The sequence below is a fragment of the Schistocerca piceifrons genome, chromosome 3, assembly GCF_021461385.2.
Source record: "Schistocerca piceifrons isolate TAMUIC-IGC-003096 chromosome 3, iqSchPice1.1, whole genome shotgun sequence".
Classification (NCBI taxonomy): domain Eukaryota; kingdom Metazoa; phylum Arthropoda; class Insecta; order Orthoptera; family Acrididae; genus Schistocerca; species Schistocerca piceifrons.
The window spans coordinates 792,367,903-792,384,911 of record NC_060140.1 but is presented as its reverse complement, the minus strand read 5'-3'; the positions used below and the strand labels follow the sequence as shown (position 1 = coordinate 792,384,911).

General features: G+C 44.4%; 1 protein-coding gene across 1 annotated transcript in view; it reads right to left on the bottom strand.

Moving 5' to 3' along the window:
* Nucleotides 1-17,009, bottom strand: part of LOC124789070 (kazrin) — a 1,028,805-nt gene that overhangs the window by 804,941 nt on the left and 206,855 nt on the right. The window lies entirely within an intron of this gene.

The window sequence follows — 17,009 nt, the reverse complement described above, 5'->3', positions numbered from 1 at the left end:
TCAAGTTCTTAGTAAAGCACTGAACGTGTCTAAAAAAGCATGAATTTTTCTCTCTGCAGCGGAGTGTGAGTTGTTTTCGAACCTCGTAACAGATTTAAACTGGGTGCCGAATTGAGATTCGAATCCCCGCGCGGAGTGGCCGCATGGTTAGAGGCGCAATGTCACTGGTAGAGGGAGATCACCTGAGGTTCGAGTCCTCCCTCGGGCATGGGTGTGTGTGTTGTTCTTAGCGTAAGTTAGTTTAAGTAGCGTGTAAGTATAGGGATCGCTAACCTAAGCAGTTTAGTTCCTCATAAATTCACACACATTTGAACATTTGAGATTCGAATAGACAACCCTGTCTTTCGTAGGCATTGCTATTACCGACTGAGTTTCACTTTCGTTAGTACCTCTCTCCTACTTTCCAAATTACGCGGAAGTTCTCTTGGATACCTTGCGGGATTAGGATACCTCGCATGATTAGCAATTTTGGAAAAACGGAGGTAGTGGAGAAGTCGCTGAGCCACAGATCTAGCAATTCTTTGCAGAATAAATTTCTCTTCGCAGACGTCAAGTCATATGGTAAGTCGTTCTATAAAATGAAGTCAAAACATTAAAAACAAACATTTTCAAGCGCTGAAATTTGAAACTTTTATAAGCTGAACGAGGTTTTAAGTTGGTGTATAATAATACGTATATACATTATTTCAGACTGTTTGGGCACGACTTGTTATATGTGAACTCAGTCGAGCGGGTTTGTGACGTCTCTGGTGGGCACGGCAGCGGGCGAAGGCGGCGTGGAGGGCCGCAGCAGCGAGCCTAGGGACCAGAATGTGCTATTGTATGATCTGAACGCTCCGCATATGACGGTGGTGCCACCCTGAGGTAGGCACAAAGGGTAAATTTATATTACAGAATGAAATTTTCACTCTGCAGCAGAGGGTGCGCTGATAAGAAACTTCCTTGCAGTTTAAAACTGTGTGTACTGGCAGAAGTAAATCGCTGAGGAGGGGTCGAGAGTCTTACTTGGATAGCACAGTTGGTAGATCATTTGCCCGCGAAATGCAAAAGGTACTGAGTTAGAGTCTCGGTCCGGCACACAATCTGCGAAATCTGCCAGGAAGTTTTAGAAAGATATTGTTCACGTTCACCAACGTACAGTATAAATTACACTACTGGTCATTAAAATTGCTACACCATGAAGATGACGTGCTACAGACACAAAATTTAACCGACAGGAAGAAGATGCTGTGATATGTCAATCATTAGCTTTTCAGAGCATTCACACAAGGTTGGCGCCGGTAGCGACACCTACAACGTGCTGACATAAGGAAAGTTTCCAATCGATTTCTCATACACAAACAGCAGTTGACCGGCGTTGCCTGGTGAAACGTAGTTGTTATGCTTCGTGTAAGGAGGAGAAATGCGTACCATCACGTTTTCGACTTTGATAAAGGTCGGATTGTAGCCTATCGCGATTACGGTTTATCGTATCGCGACATTGCTGCTCGCGTTGGTCGAGATCCAATGACTGTTAGCAGAATATGAAATCTGTGGGTTCAGGAGGGTAATACGGAACGCCGTGCTGGATCCCAACGGCCTCGTATCACTAGCAGTCGAGATGACAGGCATTTTATCCGCATGGCTGTAACGGATCGTGCAGCCACGTCTTGATTCCTGAGTCAACAGACGTTTGCAAGACGACAACCATCTGCACGAACAGTTTGACGACGTTTGCAGCAGCACGGACTATCAGCTCGGAGACAATCGCTGCGGTTACCCTTGACGGTGCATCACAGGCAGGAGCGCCTGCGATGGTGTACTGAACGACGAACCTGGGTGCACGAATGGCAAAACGTCATTTTTTCGGATGAATCCGCGTTCTGTTTACAGCATCATGATGGTCGCATCGGTGTTTGGCGACATCGCGGTGAACCCACATTGGAAGCGTGTATTCGTCATCGCCATACTAGCGTATCACCCGGCTTGATGGTATGCGGTGCCATTGGTTACACGTCTCGGTCACCTCTTGTTGGCATTGACGGCACTTTGGACAGTAGACGTTACATTTCAGATGTGTTACGACCCGTGGCTTCGCTGTGAAACCCTACATTTCAGCAAGATAATGCACGACCGCATGTTGCAGGTCCTGCACGTTCCTTTCTGGATACAGAAAATGTTCGACTGCTGTCCTGGCCGGCACATTTTCCAGATCTCTCACCAATTGAAAACGTCTGGTCAATGGTGGCTGAGCAACTGGCTCGTCACAATACGCCAGTCACTACTCTTGATGAACTGTGGTATCGGGTTGAAGCTGCATGGGCAGCTGTACCTGTACACGCCATCCAAACTCTGTTTGACTCAATGCCCAGGCGTATCAAGGCCGTTATTACGGCCAGAGGTGGTTGTTCTGGGTACTGATTTCTCAGGATCTATGCACCCAAATTGCATGAAAATGTAATCACATGTCAGTTCTAGTATAATATATTTGTCCATTGAATACCCTTGTATCATCTGCATTTCTTCTTGGTGTACCAATTTTAATGGCCAGTAGTGTATTATACAGGGCGTCCATAATTAAAGACCCAGTTTCAAAGCGCTGTAGAAAGAGAACCATTGCTCAGAAAGATGTGAAAGTTGAACAACATTTTAAACTCGTCATGAAAAAAAAAGAAGAAAAATTTGACCAATAGATGGCCCTGTAAGTATCAGAATATGCACACCAACAGACGCGCGGCACTCGGCTGTTCCTCAGTTTGCGTCCGAGACGCCCAACGTGACTGTCTCCATGAGTATAGCGCGCTGCCGGTAAATTTCTTTTACAAGAAGAATGACTGTGGGCCAGTAACCCTATAGAAGTTCCCGACACTCAAGGATATCAAAAAAGGCACTGGTCCGACATCTGCCAATGATCTGAAGAAAATGATTACAAAGTTCGAAGAGATAGCTTCTTTTGGAGTGCATTGTAGCAGAGGGAGGAAAGCAGTTGATCCGACGTCTGTTGAAGGTGTGGCTACAGCACTGCAGAAGGGGAGAGTGGTGATATGCAACCCATGCAATGCACGTGGAACTGCTCGAACGTTGGACATGCCTGCGAGCACGGTGCATAAAATCCGACGAAAGTCCTGCGATGCTATTCATACAAATCACCCAGGTTCAGCAGTTGCTTCTTGCTGACCTGCCAGCGAGAGGAACGTTCGCCCTGAAATGCTGGCATGAAAGGGACAATGAATGGCCGTTGAACGTTCTGTGGACAGACGAAACCCATTTCCATCTCCAAGGACATGTCAGTACGCAGAATTGCAGAATATGGGCAACGAAAACACGCAAGCACATCAACCAGTACCCCATAATTCTGCAAAGATGACAGCACAGGCGAGCCCCTGCAACACAGTTACTACTGGTAACCCCAGATGCTCGACTCGTCGAAAGACAGGCAATCGCAGGGAAGCCGTACTGTACACAACACGCAAACCAGCCACACACAACCCCTACACTGTGAGCTGATCTACGACCGATCGCCCACTAATGTATGACGACCTCAGACTGTTACAGGGACGCAGCAGCTGCAGCAGGCCCAGTAGAATTTTCAGGAGCCAGCTGCAGTGCCCGAACTGAATCATCTACAACGAGCACCCGCAACGGCAAAGGTAACGATGCACGATACCTCGCACTAACATAACCATACCTTACATGCACTGTCGCAGCTAGCAAGCCTACTGTCGCAGAGGTTTTTTTCCCTTGGCGTTTGCCTTGACACTTTTTTCCCTCTGCCCTTACAAACCGCTACCCTTCGACCGCTTTCGTCCACTTTCTATCTCCTGATGGACCATGTCAATGAGTAATCCCACCCAGACGCATGGACAAGATCACAGCCCGCATCCTGTGACTCTTGATTCGAAAACTAACATGTTATACGACGGTGACAGTAGAACTTTTGGTTTGGTCACCACGTCGGTGTGGTCGTGGAGGGGCCCCATCCTTAAGAAAAAGGCAAGAAAAGCGTTTCTGAAGAAGAGAAACCTGTTAACATCAGATACAGGTTTAAGTGTTAGGAATTCTTTCCTGAATGTGTTTGTACGGAATATAACATGTATGGAGACAAACCATTGACGATAAACAGTTTAGACAAGAAAAGACGTGCTACAGAAGCATGCTGAAGACTGGTTGGGTAGATCATGTGACTTATAAGGAGACATTGAATAGAACTGACGAGAAAAGAAATTTGTGACACAATCCGACTAGAAGAAAGAATCGATTGGTAGGGCAGGCAAGGGGTCACCAATTTAGTATTGGACGGATGTGAGGTGGAGGGGGGGGGGGGAGGAGAGAGGATAAGAATCGTAGAGGGAGACCAAGGGATGAACACAGTAAGCAGATTCAGAAGGATATAAGTTGCCGTAGTCATTCTGGAATGAAGAGGCTTGCAAAGGATAGAGTAGCATGGAGACCGGTATCATACCAGTCTTTTGCAATGTTCGGGATGAACCGGTACAGACAAGACCTGTTCTATGCTGGCTAGTGATCTGACCGCATGTTTCTAGGTGACAGAAATTGTCACGTCGTCAGTTGTGACACCCTGAAATTTTTGGCGGCAGTTTAGTGGGACTGTTTCATTTCTGCTGGTTGTTAAGTAGAACTTATATTTTTGGTGGGAAGCCACTTTGTATTTCGACATCTCTGCACTGAGTCTGATTGTAACTCATTTTGCGAGTACCGACTTTGATGATTTTCGTCACTAATTGGCACTTAAAGTGTCAACCTGCCTACCATTTTTTGTGGAGTTCGACTTCGTGTGTCCGTCGACCAGTATTTGGGGGTTCAAGCAAAAATGAATTCACTTAATTACACAGAGTTTACCACCAGCCTACGAAATTTTGTGTGATATTAAGAACAACAAACTTTATGAAAAAACTTAACGGCCTGCAGTTGGACTATATTATTTAGATTCACCGCATCTACGAACAACATAACATTATTTTAAATCTAATTAGTGCGTCAGTCACAATCTGTTATTTTACTTTTATTTAAAGCAGCAAGAATTGGTATCACATTATCATCCCTGAGACGAAGTATTACGAGCTATCACTTCCAACTGTCGCAGTTTGTAACTTTTAAGCCGTTCCATTTCACCAAATATTCGGCTAAAATTCAGTAAAAACATGGTGCTATGTAACCCTTTTTTCGTTCAACATACTCTCCAGTCCTCTTTTAGCATTTGTGTTTATTTCAATTTTCTCGGGTGTATCCGTAACCCCATCTTTTTTATGTAATGTTTGTAGGTTTTTCTGGCCTTTGAAATAATTTGGGTGGTATCTTTCAAATATGTTGCCACTGTGGAATTATTATTCATTCAAGGTTGAATGCTGTTTAAATCTAGTGTTGACAGTACATCCCGTCTGATCTACGTGAAATTTCTGGCGTCCGTAACGGCTGATTTTATGGATCCCAGACCTTGACAAGAGGTCAGTTGTTTGTATGGCACTTCACCTTACCCAATGTTTGCTCAGTACATTTGTGTATGCCCACAAATGGTCACAAATATATATTTGCGGGTACAGAAGACCGCACTTCAACATGGAAAACAGCCGAAATCAGCAATGATAAATATTTTGAAACACCCAAGACGAAAAACGGATCTACACTATGAGATCAAAAGTATCAGGACACCCCCAAAACATACGTTTATCATATTAGGTGCATTGTGCTGCCACCTACTACCAGGTTCTCCATATCAGAGAACTTAGTAGTCATCAGACATCGTGAGAGAGCAGAATGGGGCGCTCTGCGGAACTCACAGACTTCGAATGTGGTCAGATATTGGGTGTCGCTTGTGTCATACGTCTGTACGCGAGATATCCACGCTCCTAAACATCCCTACGCCCATTTTTTCCGATGTGATAGTAAAATGGAGAAGTGAAGGGACACGTACAGCACAAAAGCGTACAGGCCAACTTCGTCTGTTGACTGACAGAGACCGCCGAAAGTTGAAGAGGGTCGTAATGTGTAATAGGCAAACATCTATTCAAAATGGTTCAAATGGCTCTACGCACGATGGGACTTAACATCTGAGGTCACCAGTCCCCTAGACTTAGAACTACTTAAACCTAACTAACCTAAGGACATCACACACAGCCAAGTCCGAGGCAGGATTCCAACCTGCGACCGTAGCAGCAGCGCGGCTCCAGACTGAAGCGCTTAGAACTGCTTGGCAAACATCTGTTTAGACCGTCACAAAGGAATTCCAAACTGCATCAGGATCCACTGCAAGTACAATGACTGTTAGGGGGGAGGTGAGAAAACTTGGATTTCATGGTCGAGCTGCTGCTCATAAGCCACACATCACGCCAGTAAACGCCAAACGACGCCTCGCTTGGTGCAATGAGCTAAACGTTGGACGATTGAACAGTGGAAAAACGTTGTGTGGAGTGGCGAATCACGTTACGTAATGTGGTGATCCATTGGCAGGGTGTGGGTATGGCGAATGCCCGGTGAACATCATCTGCCATCGTGTGTAGTGGCGACAGTAAAATTCTCAGGCGTTGGTGTTATGGTGTGGTCGTGTTTGTCATGGAGGGGTTAGCAGCCCTTGTTGTTTTGCATGTCACTATCACAGCACAGGCCTACATTGATGTTTTAAGCACCGCTTTGCTTCCCACTGTTGAAGAACAAATCGGACAACATTTGCAGCTTTCAACACGATCGAGAACCTGATCGTAATGCACGGTCTGTGGCGTATTGGTTACACGACGATAACAGTCCTGTAATGGACTGGCTTGCACAGAGTCCCGACTTGAATCCTATAGAACACCTCTGGGATGTTTCGGTACGTCGACGCCGTGCCAGACCTCACCGACCGACATCGATACCACTCCCCAGTGCAGCACTCCGTGAAGAATGGGCTGCCATTCACCAAGAAACCTTCCAGCACTTGACTGAACGTATGCTTGCGAGAGTGGAAGCTGTCATCAAGGCTAAGGGTAGGCCAACACCGTATTTAATTTCAGCATTACCGATGGAGGGCGTCATAAAGTTTTAAGTCATTTTCAGCCAGATGTCCAGATTCATTTGATAACATAGTGTATATTTGCATAAATTCGTGGCTGTGGCCCCAAAATGGACAAAAATTATTTGCACTGATCTGGTTTGGTTAAGCACAAAATAACTTTAAATCAAGAAGCAGGCTTTGATAAGCCTATTTTAATTTGCGTTTTAGGTTAACATATTTCGCGAAGATCGTGATACGTTTTGGGATGCCTTTAATTGACAGCCGCCTTGAATTTACATAACAAAAAGTGTCCACAATACAACCTTCAGGAAGGGTGTTGTGCGTTTTGCGCAGAAGATCATTATTTTCGCGCGGTGTCGAGAAGTCAAAAGGCCACCCGCTGATTGACGTGTTTTCTGCAGCACATAGGATTAAAGCGTGATTGTGAGTGCTTCGTTTACGCACAGCCATTACAGTTTAATCACGGTGACTGCATTATTTACATCGGCAATCGATGGTTTTATTCGCATGTCAGCAGCGGTGTTCACTTTGAGGCATCTGCGCTTGCCAACCTGCGGGTTTTATGTTTGCCTGGCCCGCATTGCTGCGACGTGTACATACACCAATATATCTACCTGAACATCTGTCCGAAGCCACTAATTATCGTTATCTCCCTGCATTTGATTTTCAAATAGATAGAGGCGATTTATTGTCTGCCTGTTGGACACCAGGAAAAGAAAAGAATGTGGAAGTTGTAATGATTGGCAACCCTGTAATTACTAATAGAATGTTACAGAGCTTGTTGGAAAGGGAGTACGAAAAACGTGAGGCTCAAAGTTTCTCAGTGTGAATACTGGTTAAAACAGGAATTGGAAAACACATAGCATGGAATTTAGAAAGCGCTATCCATTACTTTCTTTCATTCTACGTACACAAGTTCACATGCTTGATAGGCGTGCCCGTAGCTGTTATGGTTGTATCTAATTCTTATTAGCGTCTTCATTACCTTTGGATCATGAGGAGGTATGACATAATTTTCGTGTAGTCTAAATAATGCCCAAGGAAGTGAAAGCAGCTTATGACTAATAATAAAATAAAGGGTTTATTTCAAATAAAAATTCAGCCTCAAATAGCAAAAGTAATCTCCCAAGAAATTTATAGAGGCTGTCCATTTATGCTCGAAAAACTATTGATAAAATTGCGTTGGGAAAAAACATGGTGTGTATGGAGATATAGAGAAAACGGGACTTGTTGATAGGATCGCTGTAGATGTCGTGGTTCGTAAGGACGATCAATACTGTCGTGTATGCTGGCAAAATTCGATTTTGTGGGGGACAGGGGACAGCCGATGTTATTCGAAGGGTTCAACGAGATGTGAGAAGTCACTGAGTTGGTACAAGATACAAGAAAAGTGCCAGATTCATTCTACATGGTAAAAAAACTGAAGAATCCACTAGGCAGAAGGGGGGAGTAAGGGTGAGAGCGTTTGTGATGTTATTTAAGTGCTTATAAAATCGAGTGAAATTTACGAAATTGGCAACACTAGCCCATTTATTAGTAAGACGTTGCAACCGCTCTGCCTGGATCCATTGCTGATTCGCTTGGGAAATGTGTCAAAGTCGTTGCATCCTCTCCTGGGCCAAGTTTCCGAACAACTGGTGTATCTGGTCCTTGATATACTGGATACCACTGGGAAGGTGGTTCTAGGCGCTACATTCTGGAACCGCGCGACCGCTACGGTCGCAGGTTCGAATCCTGCCTCGGGCATTGATGTGTGTGATGTCCTTAGGTTAGTTAGGTTTAAGTAGCTCTAAGTTCTAGGGGACTGATGACCTCAGCGGCTAAGTCCCATAGTGCTCAGAGCCATTTTGCACTGGGAGGAGTTAACGTCCGAGCTGGTTCCATACGTTTCCTATCGGGGACCTGGGAATCTTGTTGGCCACGGGGATATTTCAACATCATAGTTCACAGTGACACGTGACGTGTGTGAACGAGCACTGTCATATTGAACAGATAGCACTAACATACAGTCGCACGAGAGCTAACACCCCACTTCCATCTAATAGGATATGTCAGGACCCAGAATTGTCGAATATGGGCAATGGAAAATCCACACGCAATTCAACCAGTACCACTTCATCATGTAAAGGTCATTGTGTGGTGCTGGTTTACGGCATCATTTATCATAGGGCCACATTTTTTCGAAGAGACAGGAGCTTCCGGTCCTATTACCTGTACCGTCACTGGTATGCGCTGTAAGTGTCTTTTGCGCAGTCACGTCATTCCAGCTCTCCAACAGCGTAGATGGGATCATTTTTATGCAAGATGGTGCACCTCCGCACATTGCAAATCCAGTTATGCAGCTGCTGAGGCGCCATTTAGGAAACGGTTAGAATAGTTAGCCGCCACTTCCCTCAGCCTGGCCGTCCCGATCACCTGATATTAATCCGTGTGACTTCTGGCTGTGGGGTTATCTCAAAGATGTGTTCAGTGTTCCGACTGCAAACTTAGCTGCATTGAAGGCACGCATTGTGCAAAACATTCTGAACATGACCCCGGAAACACAGGATCAGTTGTGGAACATGCTGTTTCCCGATTTCAACTTGTTCAAATGGTTCAAATGGCTCTGAGCACCATGGGACTTAACATCCGAGGTCATCAGTCCCCTAGAACGTAGAACTACTTAAACCTAACTAACCTATGGACATAACACACATCCATGCCCGCGGCGGGATTCGAACCTGCGACCGTAGCAGCAGTGCAGTTCCGCACTGAAGCGCCTAGAACCGCTCGGCCACCGCGGCCGGCTTCAACTTGTTGCAGAAAACGGTGAACAGCATATTGAATATGTTTTGCACCAGTCACACGGAAATTAATATTTCGATTTGATTTTGATTTATCCTTTTTATACGGGTTTTGGCCTCAGGACAATTAAAAACCGATGTGAGTGATGCTTTTTATGCGGTTTTTGGGTTCAGGACAATTAAAAACCAATTTTTCCCGTCCGATGTGATATGACTTTGCCGTGGTGGATGGACTTACGTAACTAACAGTATCACACTTGTACACGCAAGCATACTGAGTAGCACGGTTTGTTTAACGTCAGACGTACACTTTAGGCATTGTTGTATGATTCACTTGTCATTTGTAATCTACCACTATTAAATTATGATGCTTACAGGACCATCTATTGCTACCTTTTGTAACTATTTATTTTTCTTCTGCCATACGTTAGCCCCCTTCTCCGATAATATTCTGTTGCAATTTGACGTCATTCTGACCTGTGATATTATTTCTATAGCGGTTTTAAATTTTAATTATAATCACCCACCATATCAATCAGTTCCAAACCGAATAACTACTTGAATAAGAACCAGAGGTGGACCAACGCATTATCGACCCGTTCAGTTTACGAAGCTCCTTCTCTTGAATAAATCATCTATTTTTTTCTGAAATTGGAACCATTAGAGTGTAATACTGTCAGCAGGGTCAGATGAACGTGGGTTGTTGTAGTTATGCAGAGATGAAGAGGCTTGCACAGTATAGACTGTCGTTGAGTTACATCAAACCAGTCTTACGACAACACAGGATACTGGTCTTTTTTCCATTGGAAACAGATCGATTTGTCGAGACCTAGCATATGGAGTATCAGACCAATTGTGTGATTGGATTGAAGAGTTCCGAGATAACAGAACGCAGCATGTCATTCTCAGTGGAGAGAAGTCTTCCGAAGGTGTGCCGCAGGGGAGTGTCGTAGGACCGTTGCTATTCACAATACACATTAATGACCTTGTGGATGACATCGGAAGTTCACTGAGGCTTTTTTGCGGATGACGCTGTGGTGTATCGAGAGGTTGTAACAATGGAAAATTGTTCTGAAATGCAGGAGGATCTGCAGCGAATTGACGCATGGTGCAGGGAATGGCAACTGAATCTCAATGTAGACAAGTGTAATTGCTGCGAATACATAGAAAGTAAGATCTCTTATCATTTAGCTACAATGTAGCAGGTCAGCAACTGGAAGCAGTTATTTCCATAAATTATCTGGGAGTACGCATTAGGAGTGATTTAAATTGGAATGATCATGTAAAGGTGATCGTTGATAAAGCAGATGCCAGACTGAGATTCATTGGAAGAACCCTAAGGAAATGCAATCCGAAAAGAAAGGAAGTAGTTTACAGTACACTTGTTCGCCCACTGCTTGAATACTGCTCACCGCTATGGGATCCGTACCAGATAGGGTTGATAGATAGAGAAGGTCCAACGGAGAGCAGCGCGCTTCGTTACAGGATCTTTTAGTAATCTCGAAAGCGTTACGGAGATGATAGATAAACTCCAGTGGAAGACTCTGCAAGAGAGACGGTCAGTAGCTCGGTACGGGCTTTTGTTGGAGTTTCGAGAACACACCTTCACCGAGGAATCAAGCAGTATATTGCTCCTTCCTACGTATATCTCGCGAAGAGACCATGAGGATAAAATCAGAGACATTAGAGCCCACGCAGAGGCATACCGACAATCCTTCTTTCCACGAACAATATGAGACTGGAATAGAAGGGAGAACCGATATAGGTACTCAAGGTACCCTCCGCCACACACCGTCAGGTGGCTTGCGGAGTATGGATGAAGATGTAGATGTAGACCTTTGGCCTTTGAACAACTGAGCATAGCTGATAACATATGTGTGAAATGTGTCGCAGAGGGTGAGAGTTTTAGCTGCGAGCTGATGGCCAAATGCAATGAAAATAAATAGAGGAGTAAATATTGTGGAGGACAGTAAACTCAATGGTGGCGCGTTCTCGCAGGGACTGCCACGAGAGCCGGCGTTAACCTGGTCTCGCCCTGGAGCAGAGTGTGGCGTTTGCTGGGCTCCGCAGAAAGGCTTCCCGTGTCGTCTCCCGGATCCCCTGGCCGTCCCCTTCGCTGTGCTGGATACCTACCACCCCTTTTGCGACCGAAACCGCCGCGTGGCACCGCGGGTCGATATTGCAGATTCGCTTCCCGCGGCGAGCACCGCCCTTTAATGGAACTGTCATCGCCAGACATGTTGGCGCACATTCTCGGGTGCTCCCGCTTACCCAACTAGGACATCTCAGGTACGTTACCTTCGCGAATGATGAAGTAGTAGTTTCAAGCAAATTACATTACTTCACAGCGAACGTTTCATTTAAATGCAATAGTATGAAATGACGTATCAAACCACACTCCGCAGAAAGAAAGTCATTCTCTTCCAAATATACAGGGTGGTCCCGAATTCATGGTACAAACTTTAATGGTAGGTGCAGGACATTGTAACAAGGATATATTGTATAGGAATGTATAGTCCCAGGTGACGCGGTGAGGCGTAAACAGGGGAAATAACGGCCGAAAGGAAAACGAAAGATTTTATTGAAATCGTTGTTGACAAGTGTCATGTTTACAGTAAGTGTTCAAAATTGCGTCCACCATGAGCGATACATGCTTGACAGCGTCGGTGCAGCGATTGGCGTACACGTTCAAAGATGCCTGGTATTTCACGCACACCTGCAGCAGCTACAGATATGCGAGCAACGAGATCCTCATCTGAGTCAACTGGAGTCTCATAAACAAGACTCTTAAGATGTCCCCATAAAAAGTAATCGAGGCAAGAGAAATCAGGAGATCGGGGTGGCCAAGGGACTGGTCCACCACGCCCAATCCATCTAGCACCAAACGTGGCATTCAGGTAATTCCGTACAGCAGTGCTGAAGTGTGCTGGCGCTCCATCGTGCTGAAACCACATGCGGTTACGAATGGCGAGCGGAACATCTTGCAGCAGTTCTGGTAACACTTCTTGCAGAAAAATAAGATAGCTTTCGCCACAGAGTCGCGTGGGTAGTAAGTATGGCCCAATCAAAAAGTCGTTCACAATACCAGCCCACACATTAATACCGAAACGTTGTTGATACGCATGTGGACGCGTTGCATGTGGATTATCTGTTGCCCACACATGGGAATTGTGCGCATTAAAGACACCCTCGCGTGAAAATGTCGCTTCATCTGTAAATAGCACATGACCTACGAAATCCGGCTGCAACGCACATTGCTGCAACAACCACTGGCAGAAGTTCACGCGAAGAGGATAATCTGCCGGATTCAATGCTTGTACTTTTTGAAAATGGAAGGGGTGTAAGCGATTTTCATTTAACACTCTGCATACAGTCTGATGACTCACATGTACGTCACGCGCAACAGTTCTTGTGCTTGACTCGGGTCTATCAGCCACTATGTTCAAGATGCGTTCTTCCAGTCTTGGAGTGCGTACAGCTCTTAATCGACCAGCGTCATGTCTGTTGACGTCGAACGTACCTGTTTCACAAAGTTGACGATGTAACCGTTGAAAAATTCTATGATCCGGCATTCGTCGATTAGGATACTCCGCGCGATACATTCGTAACGCAGCTCTGGCGTTACCATTTGCACGGCCGTACATGTAATGCATGTCTGCTTTTTCTGCATACGTAAAGTCACCCATCGTCTACGGCAGCACAATTGTGAATGGCGCTTGTCCCTACTGCGATACATCATGTTCATCTACTGCCCTCTACCGGCAGTGACACCAACCGATCACTCCATTTCTCTTTCCCCTGTTTACGCCTCACCGCGTCACCTGCGACTATACATTCCTATACAATAAATCCTTGTTACAATGTCCTGTACCTACCATTAAAGTTTGTACCATGAATTCGGGACCACCCTGTATTCATTTAATCATATTAATGGATTCTTTCGCCTCTTTATAAACACACTGTAATGCTATATACAGAAGAAGGAAACAGACGCATAAAGATTTGTATATATACGCAAACAGCTGTCACCATCATTCGTAGATGACGAATATTCTCAGAACTTTAGCTCACAGAGCACACATCACTGCCGACAAAAGCAGTCTGCAGCACGAGCTCCGACACTTAAAGAGAGTTTTTGAAGCCAACGGGTATTCTCCACACAGATGCAGAAGGCGCTAAAAATGTGTAACGTCCCCTTTGAAAAATTATAAGCGACTGTGCTGATAAACCTCTTACGTTATTTGATTTTCAAAAAGCTGAGCAAAACTGAACGTACTCGGACATTTCTCTCTTTACTTATCCTGATCATTACTATATATATATATATATATATATATATATATATATATATATATATATATATATATAGCGCAACGCAGTCTGACTTTCAATAATCCCTACAAAAGAATGGCCCTGACTAACAATAACCTATACCTTTCATGAATCACTTACCTCACAAAAATCTACTGCAATACAACGAGCGCCAATACTGCCAGCTAAATGAAAGATTCTAACTACTGAAGACACTAACTACTGATAGACATACTTAGCAAATGAAAGATTTTGATACAGAACAAACAATGTATTTACCTTAATAATATTCAAAAGTCATCATATATATATATATATATATATATATATATATATATATATATATATTACAAATTTACTCTTTCTGTTGGACTCACGTCCAGATCGTCCGCTCTCAAAATTCTGCCATCTCTCTTCCCACATCCACCACTGCTGGCGGCTCACCTCCAACTGCGCAACACTACGCGCTGTTCACATCCAACTGCCCAAACTACAATAGTGAATTTTCCAATAATGCCAACCAGCCACAGACTGCACACAGCACAGTCAGTGATTTTCATACAGGCGCTACGTGGCGTTACCAACATAAAAACCTAAACAGCCTACTTACAAATGAAACCAAAGGTGGCTATAAGCAAAGCAAGAGAAGACACAGAAATATTGAAATCAATGGCTTTCCTGCCATGTACGGGAATCCTATCGTCGAAAACAAGACGGATCCTTAGCAAGCACAAAGTAAAAGTGCTTTTTCGTCCTCCACCGAATACAGCATCACTCTTGGGTTCCATTGTGGATAATTTGATGCTCCTGAAGGCTGGGGTTTACAAGATCCCCTGTGACGATACGTAAGTTCCATGAAAGATGTACGGAATACCGCAGGTACACTCGCCTCTTACAGCGGAAAAAATCGTCTGTGGCAGAATACTGTACTGGCATTGGTCGTTCTATGCCGTGCGAAAACGTCGAAGTTTCAGCACCTACAGTATCTTTCTGAGACTTGGTGGTAAAAGATGCAATTGAAATTCGCTTGCCAATGAATTTAATTAATAGAGACTGCGGCTTCGACATGAATAAGTCATTGAATCCGACACTTCGTGCAAGAAATTTACAAAGACGTCGCGACACTGCAGTTCAGAGTGATACATCGACATTCCAGCGTGGATCGACTGCGGAGCCACAGATATAATTCAAGCACACTGTACTTCTTTGCCATCGATCGACGTGTTTGGCCCCTGTATATATGTGGCAGCACGCGCAGTGGCGCGGTCCTCGAGTCTAAAACGACGGAGCGAGTCCTTGTGCGTCCGTTCAAATGTGTGTGAATTCCTAAGGGACCGAACTGCTGAGGTCATCGGTCCCTAGACTTACACACTACATTAACTAATTTATGCTAAGAACAACATACACACTCATGCCCGTGGCACTCCTCAAATTAAGGCCGGTATTTGATGATAGTAGACTTCTCTTGGCCAGGAATGTCCTTTTTGCTAGTGCTAGTCTGCTTTTGATGTCCTCCTTCCTCCGTCCGTCATTAGTTATTTTACTGCCTGGGTAGCAGAATTCCTTAACTTCATCTACTTCGTGACCATCAATCCTGATATTAAGTTTCTCGCTGTTCTCATTTATACTTCTCATTACCCTCGTCTTTCTTCGGTTTACTCTCATCCCATACTTTGAGAGTGTGTGTAACACTATCAAATATCATGGAACTTATTCTGGAAGTCTAACTGGCTCCTTTGTCAAGAACCATCCAGTATTCTGTTTCACTTACTGAAGTAGTAGCGTCCATTTTGTTTCACTTATTGAAGAACCATCCTTAGTTTTGTTTCATTGTGGAGAACATTTTTGTGGAAATTGTGTTCAATAAACTTTCGTTTGTTACCTATAACATGGCTGTCTGCTCGTTCCCACCAGTTGTGGAAGAATGTTTGTTGGTGTGTGGTAACACTTAGTACTTAATATGATCATCTCTGGTTCGTGTAGCCGATAATTTGGACAGAAGCCTTTACAGTTATGATTGTTAAGAGCGGTGGATGTGCCCTATCTTCGAGGACTCTTTCCACAAGTCAACACAAGACCGTAAGCTGCTAGTACTGCCCTGACTCACCTTCATACAGAGAACGTTCTGGCCAGCACTGCCAGCACTGCCTCTAGATATCTCGCCCACTGAAAACGTGTCATTTTATGTAGAGACTGGAATAGCACCATCCGCTAGGCACTGCCACTGATGAATTCTGGAATAGAATGGCATCATCCATGTACAGTTTGTCTCGATGCCCAGTCGATTAGAGCAGTTGTTTCTGCCTGAGATGACAGGACTGTACACAAAATTTTGCACCCTGTGTACCAGGTACGAGCAACATTTGGTGATCCGCGGGGCTGATCACATACTTAATTAAGCTTAATTAAGCTTGCGGGCCGCCTCGTCACATGACCTTTAATTAAGCGTCGCATATATCATTGCTACATTTCTAAACGTGATTTGAGAACGAATACATAATCCAAGTAAGCTGTATATTTTTTTATTATGAATGTGGAATGAAGCATGATGCTAAAAATATATGCTTGAAGATGACCCACCGTTGAAACTGGCCAATTGCACGCATAATAAAAAGAATAGGGGAACCATACGCCAGAGTGCGAAGTTAAGGAATAACCTTACATATCTGGGTTATTGTCAATAGAAAAAGAAAATAATTTTAGGTTCATATTAATTAACACAAAATCTACATGTTCAGAGAACTACACAAGTAGAGAGCTACTATTTTTATTGAGCTTTTCAAAAATAAAGAAAACAGGAAATGCGCACTCTTTCGTTCACCTGCACTTAAGAGTACGCAAAATATGCCCTAAGAGTACGCATTTAGCAAGTGTCACAAATGGACGCAGTATCACCCTGAAATATAGAGCACTCTTCGTGCCATTAT